We start from the raw sequence: 18,487 nt of genomic DNA on the forward strand, positions 1-18,487 counted from the left end.
CTCGTATGTAGAGAGGCCACTGTATATATACAGGGGATCCTCGTGATTCACCTGTTCACAGTTCGAATTATCGCCAATTCGAACTCAGTTAATCAATACCTAATCCTCAAGGTCCGACTGACTGACTCACAATTCGACATTCATATCTCGCGTGCCACCCACCCGGTCAAATTCGTCGCCACCCCAAATTCACCGTAAATTCGTGTAAGGGGTTATCACACTGGCCTATGATACGTGGATCAAGGAACATCTGCTCCAGATAGCTGGAACTTTCCCAGGATTAGTGGAGCAAAGTTGGGATTGGCTTCATATCCATTCCAGTTCTTCATATGCTATCCCAATGAAAAAATAAACATATGATATGTAATAAAACCCTATCATTCAAACTAAAAAAGAATGTGCCTGAATTTTTCATATACATGTACTGAATATTAAATATTTCATCAGTCTAGAAAGATGAAATATATGTATATCATGTCGATAGTTTGGGTTCATGGCAACCATCTCCTTGACTCCAAAAGTTGCCGATGCGCAGCTCTCGGTTCTTCCCTAGTTTCCTTTTCTTCCTTTTCTTCAATAACTGGAAGTGCAAGTGCAATGGCAGCATGAAGCACAGGTTGAGATATAAGCAGCATGGTTTTGTTCTGCTTTGTTTTGATTAGGCCTTGGTCTTGGTTGCTGGGCTGTTTGCCTAGTATAGCAAGAACGCGGCCAGCTTGTGTGTGATAATGTTCCTGGTTTCGCACCAAGAACCATGGCCCACATTCCGTGAATCATAGGCCAATGTGATATCCCCTTAAACCAACGCTACCCTGTGCGATATAAATGAAGCCTTTAATAGTACTGATTTAATCTAAGTTAGTGTTTTTAGAGGTTATAGTGATGTTTTGGGGGTGTCCCCCCTAATTCTTAAGTATCTTAAGGGAAAAACTGCTTCATGATTATAATAAACACTGATTCGACCGATAAAAAACCACCCTAACCTCGTCAAATTGCAAGGATCCCCTGTATATATATATATATATATATATATATATATATATATATATATATATATATATATATATATATATGAGGGCCAGCGCATTATTTCCCCTTTATTTAATTATATTATATGTGTAGCCTCTGGCCCAAGCACGGGCTGTCGCTGTTCCGTTGTGCGGCCAAAACCCCTCTCTTTGTTTCCACCATTTTGTGCGCCTGCGAGCTTCACATTAGTACAGAGGTAGCCTTCAGCAGAGATAGACACGCACTCTCGTCGGTCTGGCACAGTGTTAGGGAGATTCGTGTTGCTGGGCTTCTTGTTACTCGCTAGTCATTGGTCTGGGAGTTGTGCCCTCCTGTTGAGTAGCTGGCTTGCTACTGGGTAGACCGTGGCTGTGTACGACAACGGGCTTGTTGTCCTGAGGAAAGTGTAGCCGGTTGGGGCTGCATTTCCTGTTGTGCGTTCGTCCACTCGGGTGTGGCGACGCGGAGGGATGCGTTATTGTTTCGTCCCGTTGTTGCTGTTGGTGGCTGTGGTCACCAGTGTGTTTTGTTGGGTGGCTGTGTGCCCCCACCATCTTTTGTATAGTTTCAGTAGTAAACTGTATTGTAGTGGTAGTAGCCACGCACACTATTGAATGCTGAGAGGCTTCATGTCGGCCAGTAGTGCATAGTGTCGTCCGTCAGACTTGTCTGCAACGAGTATTTGGACTCCTGTATAGCTGGTGTCACCCGTAGGTGGTGTCTGGGCTTGTGTGTACATCACCAGATGTGCTGTACACATCATATATTGCAGTAGTAGTAGGCCAGGGATGTCAGTCTAACAGGTGTTAGTAAGCAATTGTTGTAGTAGAATAGTATAGTAATATAATATAACGTCGCGTTGCTCCGGTCTGTGAGTTATCACAGTCTGTGGACAAGGCGGGTGGAGAGCATTAATACTTCATAGAGAAGTGGGTGGAATTGTCCTTGTGGGCGGTTTCTCTAGGGGGTATTAAGGCCTCGCCCTGTTACACATAACATCTACCATTTATAAATTCTACTTGGTTGGGTACAGGAGGAGAAGGAGTTGCTGAGGAGATTCCCTTACAGTGGGGAAAATTATACACTGTTGGCGACCTTGAAAGAACCTGAGGGTTACGTCGGCTGCGAGTTATAGTAGTGGGGACTCTGTGGAGTGTTTTATAATCCCCACTGTACTGACCGTAACAAAGTTGGCGATTTTGCCAGTATAACAGTCTAGTGAGCTGTAGCAGCTAACCGCAGCCGGGTGATGTACTACGTTGAAAACCATAACAATTTATATATATATATATATATATATATATATATATATATATATATATATATATATATATATATATACAGTAAAAGTCCTGAAATCCGGAAGTCATGGGGGTTCAGGCATTCCGGATTCTAGGATTTTCCGGATTGTAACATAGTAAGGCTGAAAGTAAGATTAAAATCTTGAGGGTACTATGTAAACCCCACTAAACTAACCCCAACTTGCTATATCTCTTTGTAGTACTGTCATAACATCTTACAGGGATTGCTACTACCACCAGTCCACTGTGTACTTCCTCACCACACCACACAAGATTTACCTAGGCTTTTTTTTTTTTTTTTTCTTGAAGATTTGCCAGACTATGGGGGAAGTGGCATGGGCCTTTCCAGCCATTATGGCGGCCCATATGTGATTGCTCTTTTCCTACTTGTCAACTTGTATTTGTGTAGGTGATTTCACCATTTTACGTAGGCTATTCCACCATCCACATATACTGAGAAGTTTGAGTGACTGTACTGTACCCCACATAATATGTATAGTCCACAATACTTATGGTTAGGGTTATATGTTTTCTCTTTTTCACTGTCTTTGTCTGGAGGCCAAGAGGGTTTGCTGAAGCCATGATAACAGTAGTTTGGCACACACGTGGTGGACTTTGTGATGGTGACAGACGAGACGTGATCCCACGTGGCAGAACGCAATGGTGGACAGCAGTTGGCGGGATGTTGAATCGGCGCATTCGGTGTCGGTGATGACATGTTCGGTTTCGGCTATCATTAATATATATTTATTACTATTATTTCTTATTTTTTACATATTTAACTCAGCCTTTCAAATTTTCCAGATTATAAGGATTTCTGGATTATAAGGTTCCGGATTTAAGGGCTTTTACAGTATATATATATATATATATATATATATATATATATATATATATATATATATATATATATATATATATATATATACAGGAAACCCCCGTTTAACGAAGGGGTTACGTTCCTAAAAAACACTTCGTTAAGCAAAACTTCGTTAAGCGAACCAATTATAACAAGTTTAACCACTGATTTGAACTTCCATTGAGAGTAAGCAAAGCGAGAGTGCATCATAGTACAGTAAAAGGTTTAATGAAAGTAAGAATCATGAAGTTAAACATTTAGGTAGTTTAATTTAAGTCATTATAATGTACACTAATGTATGTATGTATGTAACTTTATAATGTTGATGATCTTAACTTTATGAAGGGAGGAAGAGTGAAACGGGAAAGACACTAACCGGCAACCTGTGGAATGTAAACAAAGTGCTGTACTGCATACAAAACTTATGTACCACATTTCCACAAGGCTTTCCATTTTATCCATTGTAGAGTCAAGAGTTCAGGTGGTTCTTTTAGTTTGCAAGGAAGATACGGTCTCACCAGCCTCCTTAATAGAGTCTGCTGACTTGAAAATAGAGACAGTATAATATGGAGTCAAGATAGTGGCCAGCACTGCTATAGTTTTCTGGCCTCTCTCATGTCTGTGAATAATATCTAGCTTCATTTGGAGAGTAAGAGACTTCCTGGTCTTCTTACGAACACTAGGCCAATTGCAGGGCGTGTTGGTGGTAAGTTGAGCTAGGGAAGACAAGCTGCTGCTGAAGCTGTTATGTTGTTGTTGTTGTTGTTGTTGTTTTCGGGCTTCGACGATCCCACAGATCCTATGAGCCCTGGTGGCGGCCTGTGAGGTGATCACAGGCGGGTATAGTTGTCCACACTTCTTCAGGAAGACGCAGGTGAGGCGGAGAACCACAGTTTGGTGTGAGGAGTGGACGCCCGCCGCCGCCAGCAGGGTGGGCAGGTCAAAGGTAGACACACCCAAGGCAGCAAGGTGATCACGAAGCACAACACGGTGGGAGTGGAAGCGGGGGCAGTGTAAGAGGAAGTGTTCGATGGTTTCCTCGACCGTCCTGCACCAGGGGCAGTAGGGGTCCGGTGATAGACCAAGGCGATGCAGGTGTGCTGTGAGTCTTGTGTGGCCCAGACGGAGGCGGGTAAGTGCTACATCTAGGATGCGGGACTGTTTCCTGACCCAAGGCTGTGGAGAGGAGTCGCTACGGTAAAGGCCCATAGAGGTGACTCGGAGTGCGTTGTTGAGTGAAGAGTCCCAGGATGAGTGGCAGAGGTGAGATAAGAGCCGTTTGGCAGAATGAAGCTGGAGGGGTAGGGAGGTAATGTTTACATGGGTTAAGGCCATCTTGGCAGCAGCATCCACCACCTCATTCCCCCGGATGCTGCTGTGGGAAGGCACCCACTTGAAGGTGATATCCCACTCAGTGTTCAGGAGATGGAGGAAGGTGTTCTGGATGGAGTGGACGAGGGTTGTGGCGGAGGATGGCTGCCGGGACAGGAGGAGAGAGAGAGATGAGCGGGAGTTGGTGTAAATTACCACGATGGACTTCGGGTGAGAGGTGCGGAGGTAGATGAGGGCCTGGAGAAGGGCAAAGAGCTCCGTGGTAAGGACATCTGTGTACTCAGGAAGCCTCCATGTCTTACAGATAGCTGTATTGGCGTCATATATAGCTGCTGCCGAGGAGGGCAGGGAAGCATCTCTGGAGCCATCCGTGTAGATCTTGAGGTGGTGGTTATAAATGGACCGGTCCAGCTGTTGGAAGTGGGCTGCTGCTAATCCACTCACAGATGGTTTGGGAGGAAGCCCAGGAACGTGGAGAGCAAAATTATGGTTGACGTCCAGCCATGAAGGAAAAGGTGAGTAGGGATTGACAGGCTGTGGAGGTGGTGGTGGTAAGTGGAGAATGGTTAGGCTGAGCAGGGCACGCACTATTAGTGGCTGACGGGCAGCAGGGAGCCATACAGGAGCTTGCTGATCGACCCCTGAGTTGGAGTGGAGGGTAGAGAGGGGGTGGGAGGCAGGCAGGCCCAGTATCCTGTAGTATTGTTGGCACAAGGTCATCCGTCTGTGAGTGGACAGTGGAGGAATACCACTCTCTGCTTGTAGAGAAACAACTGGGAGGAACTCATGGCCCCCTTAGAGATCCTCAAGGCAGCGTTTTGAATGGGGTCAAGCTTGAGGAGGTTGGAGTAGGCAGCTGACCCATAGAAGCAGCTGGCATACTTGGCCCTGATGGTGGTCTTATAGTAGTGGAGGAGCAGGTCACGACTGGCTCCCCAGCGGATGCCAGCTATTCACTTCATCACATCGAGGCGTTTGTTGCAGGAGGTGCGGAGGTAACTGATGTGATTTACCCAGGAGAGGCGAGGGCCATCTAGCCGCAGTCTGAGGAGGGTGTGTGAGGTTGAGTATGGAACAGCCTCTCCACTTAAGTTGACGGTAGGTGGAGTTGGAAGTTTTTTCATGGTAAAACACATGAGAGAGCTCTTTGAGGCACTGACTTGTAGCCCCCAGGTTGTCATCCATGCACCCAAGGCAGTGGCAGCCTCCTGCAGGTGGTCCTGGGCCTCGGAGAGTGTGGGTGCTCGACTGACGATGGTAATGTCATCAGCATAGAGGAGAAGGTGAGAGGGGGTAGGAACCTGTAGGTCAGAGAGAAGAACATTGAACAGAAGGGGGCTAAGAATGGATCCCTGAGGTACGCCACGATGAATTCCTTGGGAAGGTGACAGTGATGCACCAACAGCCACTTGGAATGAGCGACCGGTGAGGAAGTCATGCACCCAGGCAAGGGTGGTGCCAGTGATGCCCATGAGTGCCAGCTTGTATAGGATGCCCTCATGTGGTGCAGAATCAAATGCTCCCTCCAGGTCAAGGAAGAGGGCCATCATGACTTGACGTTGGCGGTAAGTGTCACAGATGTGATACTCAATTTGCCCCAGCACATCCAGGGTACTCCGGTGAGGGCGGAAGCCACATTGCTCCTCTGCTAGCTTGTTGTTAGCTTCTAACCACCAGGTGAGGCGGGTGTTGACTAACCTCTCCAGCAGCTTCCCAATGCAGGAGAGGAGGCTGATGGGCCTGTATGCTGAAGGGAGTGTAGGGTCCTTTCCAGGCTTGTGGATGGGGATGAGGATGGCGGGTTTCCAGGTGGATGGGAACTGCCCGATTGCCAGCTGCTGTTGTATAGTTGAAGGAGGCAGGCACGTAGGGGTGGGGTGAGGTGGCGGATGAAGTCGTATGGGACTTTATCAAGGCCTGGCGCCTTACCGGGTTTTAATGTAGCTAAGGCTGAGGAGAGTTCATGAGGCTTGAATGGTTGAGCAAGGGATGGGAGAGCTGGAGAGGAGACGGCAGTTTCAATAACTGAAGTAAGGGTTGGAGGCGGACGAAGAGGAGGAGGTAAACCAATCTTGAGGTGGAAGTGTTCTGACAAGATTTTTGCTTTTTCAGGGTCAGCGAGTGGGGTAGAATCATCATCAGAAAATGGGATGTTCTGAGATACGAACTTGCCCTCCATGGAGCGGAAAAAGGACATGGTACTCTTGGGAGAGGAGCGGAAGGAGAGAGTGGAGCAGTGCAGGTCCCATGCATTTCGCTTTGCCTTGAGGATGGTCTTGGCACAGATGGCGTCCAGGTGGCGGTAAGCACAGCCAGCCTGGATAGTGGGGGTCCTACGCCACTGATTCCAAGCCTGGCGACGGTCCTGTACTGCCTGCGCGCAGGCTGCATCCCACCAGGGCTTCCCAGGGCAGTGTGGATGACGACGGGTGATGAGTGGGAAGGCAGCTGTGCCAGCCTCGGACAGCACCCCAGCAATGGTTGTTGCGGCTTCATCCAGGGGAAGATGTTGGGTGTCCAGTGAGGAGGGAAGCATAGCCACGTACTGGGGCCAGCCAGAAGAATTGAGCCTCCAGCGAGGCATGCAGCCAGGTTGGGACTGTGGGGAGACTTGTGGGAAGGAGGCGAGGAGAGGGAGGTGGTCGCTGCCCATGTAAGGTCCAGTGCAGAAGGTGGAGTCCTTGAAGGTAGGGTCTCCAAGGAACAGGTCGAGCACCGAGGCGGCACTAGTATGGGGATGAAACCTGGTCGCTAGTCTGGGAGGGCTGAGGAGGGAGACATGTTTCAGATCTAACAAGGCTTGGAAGAGAGCATTGCCAGATGTGTTGTGGTGGTGAGGTGACAGGTCAGGCTCCCAACATGTATGATGGGCGTTAAAGTCCCCCATTATAAGCACTGGAGGCTGCAGGGCGAAGTAGTGCATAAACTCTCGGTGGCCAGCTGTACCCCCAGGATTGTAGCAGGCTGCCACCGTGACCCAGCCACCACCAAGTCCAACCCTGGCCGCAACAACCTCCAGACGCCCATCTTGAGACTGAGGGATAGGGAGAGGCGATGAGACGAGGGAGTCATGGATGGCGAGAAGGACACCTCCTCCACGTCCTTGACCACGATCTTTGCGGATGATGTTGTATCCCGGAAAGGAGAGAGAAAGATGAGGGGAAGCCAGGTCTCACATATGCCGACCACAGACGGGAGGGTGTCACCTAAATGGGTTTCTAGTTCCTGCGTTTTGCGGAGAAGGGATCGGGCATTCCACAACATAAAGGAGAGGGCCATTATGGGAAGAAGGTAGTCAGGATTGTGGAGACAGAGGGCCAGAGGGTGGTGATAATGTCCGGGAAAGACACTCCTTTCTGGTAGAGGTGGTAGCCATGCCAAAGGAGGTCGAGGATGCTGGGGAGGAGCTCAGATACAGAGGGAGACGTACTGACAGTGGCTGTAAGAATGGCAGAGTCCTGGGGTGGAGAGGAGGGTCGAGAAGGTGGAGGTAGGCTAGAATACTGGCCAGGTGCTTGACGAGGGTGATGGTGGGGTGTCTGTGGGTGACGAGCATTCCTGGGAGGGTGGTGGACCTCGGCCTCAACCGTGACAGGCAGGAGCCCCGGCTCAGCATAAGGTATCGGGGTGGGCGGAGGAGGCTGTACACCCGATCGCCTACCTGGCTTCCTCCGATGGTGGGCAACATGGGTAGCAGGTGGTGTAGGGATGTGAGGAGTGGGCATGGTGTCCTCTTCCTGGGCGACATTAGGAGCTTCAATGGGTAGGTCTTGCAGAGCAGCATACCTGTTCCCTGTGGCAACGGAGGCGAAGGAACACCCCGGCTCAACAACCCGAGCAGCCGAGCGGGTTGGGATGGTAGGAGAAGGGGTGGCTGTTGTAGGAGTCCGTCGCTGTGGTCGGGGCAACTGGAGGGCCCTCAGCTGCTTGTTAATTTCAGGAAGGGGTGTGCCTTCACTCGCCAGGCAGGTGTACAGCTGCTGGGCATGGAGGTTATGGGGGCAATGAAGTGACCGGGGCCCATGGGAACCTCGACACTGGAAACAGTGGAAGGGCTTGCCACATACCTCGTCCTTGTCACCTTTTCGGGAGGGGTGGGTGCCACTGCAATGGGCACAGCGGACCGAGGACCTGCAGGTGTTGATGGAGTGCCCTAACATAAGGCACCCTGGGCAGCGCAGGAGGGGGAGGAGAATGGGGCGTGGGTAGAACACCAGCTGATCGATGGCTACCTTGCTGGGTGGAGAACCTCTCACCTTGAGTCTGAGCCACTTCCCTGTGGCGAAGCGTGGCAGGCTGTGGGGTGGAAGCCAGGTGAGTTCCACCACCTCATTTCCCTCCAGGACACGGAAGCCATCCCGGACCTCCTCAAGGGTGGTGTCGTCCGCCAGGGGCCCCACCTTGGCGTAGTGGTAGGTACCGCTATCCCGGTCTGCTCTGCGGCACGGTAACAGGCCACTCACCTAGGGTGAAGGAGGGCGACTGTAGCATGGGGACCTTGGGAAGGGTGTGGGCCCACACCGCCACTATCAGGGATGAGCCATTCACTAGGGATCGAGTCTCCCCCTTGAGGATGTATTTCCCGAAGGCGGAGTCGTGGAGGACGCGAGAGACCTTGGCCGGGTTGGTGAAAAGACGCCCCCCTTCCGTACCTCGGAGCAGAAACGAGGCCTTAACACACTCGTCCGGGGCTAGGGGATGATCTTGGGCAGTGCAGCAGCGGGACCTTCCCGGGATGTCGTCAGGGGGTGTATCTGGCTGCCCACGCTTGCCCGGAAAGATGGAGTCCCGCATGTCGACGTCCACTTCCATCGCGGGAACTCGTCGTGGCAATTTCCTTTCGCTTATGTTACCTTGAGAGAGAGAGAGAGAGGTTAGCCGTCTCACACTGGGACACAAAGGAAGGCAGAGCAGCTCAAGCAGCGGGCGAACCGGCGAGCTGTTGCCTTGTACAGGAGAGCGGGGAAGAGGTGTGGTCAGCGCGGTGTCCCGGGAGAGAGTCCAAGCTGTTATGTTTTGACTGGGGAGTGAGTGTTGCGCATGTTGTCCACGAGAGGCTTGATCTTGATCTTTATTCTATAGGTGTCCCAGGATTTTTCCTGAGGCAGGCCTTAGTACCAGCAGCTCCTGGTGTATTCAAAAGCCTGTCAGCTTGCGTGATATGGTGGGGCTTTCAAATTTGGAAAAAAATTACCTGGATAAAACTTCGTTAAAGCGAGTTTGGTGTTCATTAAACGAGCAGATGGTAGTAAAATGAAACCTTCGTTGTAGCGAAATTTTGTTGTGTGAACCTTCGTTAAACGGGGTTGCCTGTATATATATATATATATATATATATATATATATATATATATATATATATATATATATATATATATATATATATATATATATATATATATATATATATATATATATATATATATATATATATATATATATATATATATATATATATATACAGCATTTTGAGTACTAGCATCTGTGCATCACTCTTTACTGTGCAGCTTTTCAAGCTCTCTCCAGCTCTTTTGCCTAATCTATCACAAATAATATTCCTGCAAATGTAGTTTATTATACATATCAAACAATTCAGTCACTTATGTCATCTAAATGAAAATACTTATGGGACTGATAAGTCTTGAATAGGCAGAAGGCTTGGACTCCTCGGCGACCAGTCATTTTGTAAAGGAAGAGGTAATAGACATCAATTGAAATGATACTTTATTCTCCCAGTGTTGTCTAATAGAATTAGTTTTAATCTGGACCAGTTCTGGTTTGGATCAGTTCAAGAGCTATGAATTTAAAGATGTACCAATGCATCGGTATCGGAATCGGCGGTATTGGCCCATTTTTGGGTATCAGTATTGGTATCGGTATCGGCTTATTTTATGCTGATACTTCTGATACCTAAAAGGAATTTACTACTTAGTTCGATATAAGATATTGATGATACCAAATTAATAAAATACGACGTATTACATTTCCGTGGTGATTACCGTATGTCATAGAATACTGTTTTCTGTGGTAATAAGCCACAACCTCTAAATTGGACATGTATGAAACGCGTATAGGCTGAACTCCGGCATCCTGTCACACGGTCGGTCATGAGTCACCACGCATTCTCACTGTCTCTCAGTCAGACGCTGCTCCTCCACCCACACAAAGTTCACACAGGTGAAAAGCTTATGTTTTTGAACTATAATCTAAGAATGTCAAACTTCAGATATTGAGAATCCAACAAAATGATTTGGTATATAAATATATATATATATATATATATATATATATATATATATATATATATATATATATATATATATATATATATATATATATATATATATATATATATATATATATATATATATATATATATATATATATATATATATATATATATATATATATATATATATATATATATATATATATATATAGAGTTAGGCATTTTGCATTATTGTAAATAACAGCATATTCTTATTTGATTTATAATTAACAGTGGTAGTGCTCGCCTTTTCCAAGATATCATACTGGAATAGGTGGAAGCTCGAATTATATATGTATACTAATTTAATGCAAGTTTATATTTTGAGTTACCTGTGTTAACCTAAGGATGTAAAAATTCCATAACTAAGAAAGTAACGATTCTGTTTTGTAATCATGTGCATTGTGTATAATTTGTTGCATATTAATTATTTAAGATCATAGCAATACACTGGAAATTTTTAAATAAACTAAACTTTTTTCTATTTAATTTAAAAGATTAGGTGAAAGCTCATTTTTCTGAATTGGTCTACTAATGTGTAATGAATTAATATCAAAGGATGTCAGATTTAATTAAAGAGAAACATACACAACAAAATGAGTTTCTTTTGCTAATATTTTGTGTCTGTTTTACAATTTTAATAATTTTAAAAATATTTTTGATTGCCAAAATATCGTCAATAAAAAATTAGTAATGAAAATGCACAAGACCAAATGGTCACTAAAGGAGTAAGAAGTAAGAATTTAAAATAGCTGACAAGAATCAGAAAACTGAGAAGATATTCATTCCAATTAGTGAGTAATTTACCTTTGCAAATGGCTTCAAAAAGCTTCTAGAATTGCTCCTATTTCACAAATGTTCTCAGAAGGACTTACAGCATCCCCCAAAACAAAGCCTCCCATCTGATAACGCTCGCCGTCCACCAATTCATCCTGGTGTCCAGTGCAGTAATCACTTTAAGTAGTAGTATCGGTATCGGTGGTATCGCTATTTGTAGTAGTATCGGTATCGGCCCAATTAGGTGGTATCGGTATCGGTATCGGAATCGGCCAAAATTTTGGTATCGGTACATCTCTATATGAACCTACCATTATATCTCATTGTGAACTAGCTGAACATCTCTCTTTGTGTTTCTCAACTCAAAGTCATAGCCTGCTCCTTTAAAGACAACTCTTCTCCTTCACACAAAATTACATGAACTTACTTAGCACATATAACCTTCACTTAACTCTCTCAACACGAGGATGCGTATTTTGCATCCTTTTAATGCTGGTGGCACATCCAAGGATGCACATACTGCATCATGGATGTGCTCTACTAATATTAAGTTTTTTTTTCATACATACTGTGAGAGATCTTTCAGAACATAGTTCATATATGACATAATGGCTTACTTGACTTTTATCATCATTACAGAGTTGGATTTGCTTAAATTGGATAGGTACTGATTTGGACTTGAAACAACTTCAAGGCAACTGGATCCAGGTGATGCTGGCACCATTAGCAGGAAGTAAACATAAGTTCTGGTTTCTTTTGGTTCCATGTTGTCTCCTTGCTCTTATTTCAAGCTGTGGCCATGAGTCACTTAATCAGATAGAATGGATGAGTAATATTTCATATAAGTACAGTAATTAATACCTTAAGATATGAGCTACTTGAGATACAATTTTTTTGAGAAATGACCCACCATTTCATCCATTTTTTTTTTTGAGATACGAGTCTTGCTGCTGCTGCTGCTGCTAGTTGACATATTGGTCCAGCCTCACCTGAGCTAGTATCTACATGTTTCTTGTGGATATTGTGCACTGTGTTTGTTCTTTCATAATTTTCACACTACAGTAAACCCTCCATATAACGAATCTTGATATACCAGATATCGGATATAACAGACAAAATATCTGACCGAACAAGCCCTCAACATAACGAATTTTCATCCATTATAGCTAGGGTGTCATCCGATATCATGCTGTCTCCGGAACTCCACATAGCGTGCCACAGGAGCGGAAGCGGCAGCGGGTATAACCAACACTTATCACCAAGCGGAGGCAACAATGTAAACAAAGTTACAAAACTCTGCAGCAGTGGCAACACAACCTCTCTCTCTCTCTCTCTCTCTCTCTCTCTCTCTCTCTCTCTCTCTCTCTCTCTCTCTTGCCTACTTAAAACTTCCTTTATTCTATGAATAATGTTTACAGGGCCATCAACGAGCTCTTCTGTGATTATTAGAGCAGCCAGTCTCCTGTGGGTGGCTATATTTGTACATTCCAGCTGATCAACAATCCCAAGTGAGGGGTGGGCAAGATGTTGTGAGGTAATTTCCCATGGAATGCACCCCTTTCTGCAATTCTATAAAGTCATCAATGTTCCTTAATCCTCTCAAAAGTTTCACATCATCTGCAAACAAATTTATGTAGCTATTCAAACCCTCTTGTATATCATTAATATATACTTGGAACATAATTGGCTCCAGCACTGAATCCTGTGGTATGCCACTGGTAACTGTGTTCCAGCTAGATGGGGTGTTATTGTCTTCCTTTCCTTATCTGTTAAGTAGCCTGTCATCAAATTTAAGATATTTCCCTTTAGTTTTCTCAATGTTCTATTTTCCATAGGAGTCTTCTATGTGGTACTCTGTTGAAAGCCTTCTTAATATCAAGGTACACTGTGTCAACCCATCCATCTCTCCCTTGTACTTCATCCATTACTCTTGTATACAAGCTTAGTAAATTTGTTATGTATGATCTTCCTTTTCTGAATCAAAATTGGGAGTTGTTAATTAATTCATGTCCCTCCAGATGTTGTAACCCTTTTTCTTTAATAACAATTTGACAGATCTTTCCCACAACACTAGTTAGTGACACTTGTCTATAATTTAGAAGCTTGGTCTTTTCTCCTCTGTTGTATATCAGGACCATATTTGCTCTTTTCCATTCCTTTGGTACCTTCCCTTCCATTAGAGTTGTTGATTATATCCGAAATTGTTTCCACCAGTTGTTCTCTACATTCTTTCAATGTCCATCCTGACACTCCATCTGGCCCTTTCTTACATCCACCTTTTTTAGTAATTTTCTAATTTTCAGTTTTTGCAACACAACATTTCTCAATCCTTGCTGTTGCTTGGCTGCTTGGCTCTATGAACTCTCCCTCTTCATAAAATACTGATTTAAAGCTTTCATTCATAAGTTCACTCATTTCTTCTGGTGTTTCATATATCCTACTTCCCTTAATTAACTTAATGACGGTCTCTCTATCTGTCATTTTTCCATTCATATACTTATAAAAAACCTTGGCTTCCTCTTCACATCTCTTCACTACATCCTTTCAAAATTTCTCTCCTCCTCCCTTCTTATCCTAATGTATTAATTTCATGCCTCTTTATACTGCTTCTTATTTACTTCATTCCGTTGCTTCCTTGATTTTTTTCAAGCTGCATCCTTACACTTTTTAGCTTGTGCACACATAGCATTATACCACGTGTGTTTGCTCTCTTTTACTCTGTATTCGGGAACATATCTCTTTACCTCATTATACTTGTCTAGCAATATATCATACTTCTCTTGCATTGTCTTGCCTTGAATAATTTCCCTCCAATCAATACCACCAAAGTAACCTCTTAATCTTCCAAAATTTGACTTAGCATTATTCCATCTTTTATTGTTTGTGTCCCACATTGCATTTCAAAATTTCCTGATCCTGATCTTATGATATTTGATGTTTGGACAAAACTCTGGTTTTTTGTGAATACTAAATCCAGCATTGATGGTTCTTCCCTCTATATCGTGTATAGTCCTTCACCCATTGGTCCAATGTATTTACCATTGCCAGTTGTAATACTTCCTCCCCCACAATGTCCAGCATGACTGTTTGTATCCATTTCTTCCCAATTTACATGTTTACAGTTTAAATCTCTCAAAAGTAGTACTCTTCTGTCCTTCCTTAACATACTTTCATGGGAATTTAGGCTATCTATAGGTACATCAAGGCTCCAGGTATTAGTCTTCGGTGGCACAAATGCAACTATGATACTCCTTTTTTTCCCCTCCCACTGGTCTTAATTGTTATACTTAAAACCTCTGCCAGTCCCTCTCTGTACTGTACCTCCTCCACGTATATATCCTTTCGTGTCATTATCAATAGTCCTCCTGCTTTTCCCTTTCTGTCTCTCCTCCAAACATTATATCCCTGCTCTTTAAAATTCACTTGGACGTCTTCACTTAACTTTATTTATGTTATACATACCCCGTCTGGTCCTTTTCCAATATTTAATCTCTCACTTCCAACCTTCCTGATATAAATCTATCTATGTATTTATCACTGACTTTTAATGCTTTCCTTTCCCTTCCCAAACATACCATCTCCTCAGCCTCATGTTTAGTACTCTCTGGTAGAATTTTTTTTTTTTTTCATTCTGTCCTCTTGTTTTTGTTTTTTTTTTCTTAGCTCCACTTCTCAGTTCTCTCTCTCTTTTTCCTTTTCTATCTCATTTATCTATCTCTGTATCTAAATATTGTTATATTATGTCTTACCAGCCAGCTTTCCAGTCTTTGCTAATATTTCTTCTACACCCACTTGCAATCTTATTTCAAGTTTTAGTGGTATTTTGGTTCCCTCACTATATTTACCAAGTCTGTATATTTCTTCTATTTCTTTCTCAAGATTCTGTTCTTCATCTTGAACCACTGAGATAATTTCCTTAATCATTTCTTTCTCCTCCTTCTCCCTCACAAATTTCATGGGATTCTTTTTTTTTCTAGTCCATATATAACCATACACTTCTTTTGTTCACCATATCTCACTAATTCTTCCTTTTCTTTGGTCACTTGTATGACTGTGTCCTTCTTTTCTCCTTTATTTGTTGCTTATCTACTGCAAAATTAACTTTTTCTTCTTCTTGTTTTTTTTTTCCACATCTTCCATTCCTCTTGTTTTGTTTCGCTTATCCCCTTTCCTGTTCCCACATTAGTGTCTAGCCTTTCCTCACGTTCTTGTTGTGCTACTTCATGGTTCACACATTTGCCATTAAGGGTGATGCTTTCTTTTTATCTAATCTAGTTTTCTTCATGTTCATTCTATACCTTGTCACATCTCTCTCTCAGCTCTAGGTTTTCCGCAATCAGTGGATCCTGCTTTTCAAAAATCCTGGCAACCATCTTCCTTAAAACTCTAATTTCTCTATCCATTGTGATCATTCTTCTCCAGTTGGCTCTTTCCTCATTAAATTCATAAAATTTCCTATTCTTACTCCAATCTCCCAACTGTTGTAATCCCAGAGCTGTTTCAATAATCTCACTCCGAGATCCTCTCTGTCTGGCTCCCTTGTTTACATTGACAACAGGGCCAACTGCGCTGTCCATATTCTCATCCCCTTCCATACTTCTTCTCAGGCTCAACACAAACAAATTCAATATAACTTATGAGACAGGATAACTAGCCTCCTTCCCCCGATAAAATACATCACAAGGTCTGCTGGACTCATGTGTGTGTGTGTATGTATTTACCTAGTTGTATTTGTACAGGGTTCAAGCGGGCCTTATAGTGTCCTATGCATATCTCCATTTATCTAATTTTTCCTTAAAGTTATGCATATTATGTGCTGTAACAACTACATTATCCAATGGATTCCATTTTTCCACTGTGTGTGTGTGTGTGTGTGTGTATTTACCTAGTTGTAGTTTTACAGGGCCTGGGCTTTATGCTCGTGTGGCCCCGTCTCCATATCTACACTTATCCAATCTTACTTTAAAAGTGTGCACACTCTTTGCAGACACTACTTCTTCATCTAAACTGTGTCACGTCTCAATACATCTCTGCGGGAAACTATATTTTTTAATATCTCTCAGACATCTTCCCTTTCTCAGCTTTTTACTATGTGTGTGTGTGTGTGTGTGTGTGTGTATTTACCTAATTGTATTTACCTAATTGTAACATACGGGAAAAGAGCTATGCTCGTACTGTCCCGTCTCCATATCTACTAATGTCCAGCATTTTCTTAAAATCATGAATATTCCTTGCGTTGACCACTTCCACGTCTAAACTATTCCATGCTTCCACCCTTCTATGAGGGAAGCTATATTTTTCACATCTCTCCTATAAGTGGCCATTTTAGTTTTTCCCATGCCCTCTCGACATTCTTTCATTCCACATACACAGATCTTCCCTATCCATTTTTCCATGCCAATCATCACTCTGTATATTGCTATCAGGTCTCCCCTTTCTCTTCTGTTTTCCAGGGTCGGAAGTTGCATTCTGTTCAGTCTGTCTTCATAAGTCAAATCTCTTAAGTCAGGCACCATTTTGTTGCAGCCCTCTGTACTTTCTCTAGTTTCCTTATGTGTTTCTTTAAGTTCGGAGCCCACTGTATTGTTGCATATTCAAGCCTTGGTCTTATCATTGCAGTAATTATTTTCTTCATCATTTCTTCATCTAAATATACGAACGCCACTCTTATGTTCCTCAATAAGTTCAATACTTCTCCAATTATTTTGTTTATATGTCTCTCTGGCGATAGGTCATTGGTAATTGTCACCCCAAGGTCTTTTTCTTCATGACTGGTTTTATGTCTTCATTTCCTATCTTGTACATACTCCTGATTCTTCTTTCACTCTTGCCAAACTCTAATTTCTTGCATTTTGTCGTGTTGAACTCCATTTGCCATGTACAGCTCCATTTCCATATTCTGTCCAAGTCTTCCTGGAGTAGTTCGCAATCTTTGTCACATCTCACTTTTCTTAACAATTTTGCATCGTCTGCAAATAGGCTCACATAACTGGACACCCCATCCACCATGTCATTTATGTAGACCGCGAACATTACTGGTGCCAACACTGATCCCTGTGGAACTCCACTCTCCACCAAGCCCCATTCTGATGGTCTGTCCTTAATTATTGTTCTCATTTCTCTTCCTACCAAAAGTCTTCCATCCATTTTAGTAAACTGCCATGCACTCCTCCTACCATTTCAAGTTTCCAGATCAGTCTCCAGTGTGGTACCTTATCAAAGGCCTTTTTTAAATCCAGATATATTCCATCAGCCCAACCATCTCTTTCCTGTATTACATCTATCACCCTCGAATAGTAACATATCAGGTTTGTCGTGCATGAACGCCCTTTTCTAAAACCAAATTGACACTCACAAAGTATGTCATTTTTCTCCAAGAAGTCTGTCCATCTATTCTTCACCACCCTCTCACACATCTTAGCTACCACACTTGTAAGTGACACTGGTCTATAGTTCAATGGGTCTCTCTTGTTACCTGATTTATAAATTGGGACAATGTTAGCTCTTTTCCAGTCTTGGGGCACTACACCTTCCCTTAATGAGGCATCAATTACTTCACAAACTTTTTCTGCCAGTTGCTCCCTGCATTCTCTTAAAATCCATCCTGATACCCCATCAGGTCCCACAGCTTTTCTCACTTCTAAACTCCCCATCATATTCTTGATCTCCTCCACAGTTACTTGAAACTCCTTCATAATCCCTTTCTGTTCCATTACCAGTGGTTTGTCAAAAGCAGTCTCCTTTGTGAATACCTTCCGAAAGCATCCATTCATAGCCTCTGCCATTTCCTGGGATCCTCACTGCATACTCCATTTACTTCTAAACTTTCAATACTTTCTCTATTTTTGATGTTGTTGTTCACATGTCTGTAAAAAGCCTTGGTTGGTCTTTACATTTATCAATTATATCCTTTTCTTGTTTCTTTCTTTCTTCTCTTCTAAT

General features: G+C 43.5%; 1 protein-coding gene and 1 long non-coding RNA gene across 2 annotated transcripts in view; one reads left to right on the forward strand and one right to left on the reverse strand.

Moving 5' to 3' along the window:
- Positions 1–18,487, reverse strand: part of LOC123509823 (3-hydroxy-3-methylglutaryl-coenzyme A reductase-like) — a 217,752-nt gene that overhangs the window by 168,948 nt on the left and 30,317 nt on the right. The gene's annotated exons all lie outside the window — the stretch shown is intronic.
- On the forward strand, positions 4,047–7,656 carry LOC123509826. The gene is made up of 3 exons (XR_006676292.1): positions 4,047–5,015; positions 5,485–5,598; positions 6,613–7,656. It is a non-coding gene; the product is annotated as an uncharacterized LOC123509826 (long non-coding RNA).

The sequence above is a fragment of the Portunus trituberculatus genome, chromosome 27, assembly GCF_017591435.1.
Source record: "Portunus trituberculatus isolate SZX2019 chromosome 27, ASM1759143v1, whole genome shotgun sequence".
In the NCBI taxonomy this organism is placed as follows: domain Eukaryota; kingdom Metazoa; phylum Arthropoda; class Malacostraca; order Decapoda; family Portunidae; genus Portunus; species Portunus trituberculatus.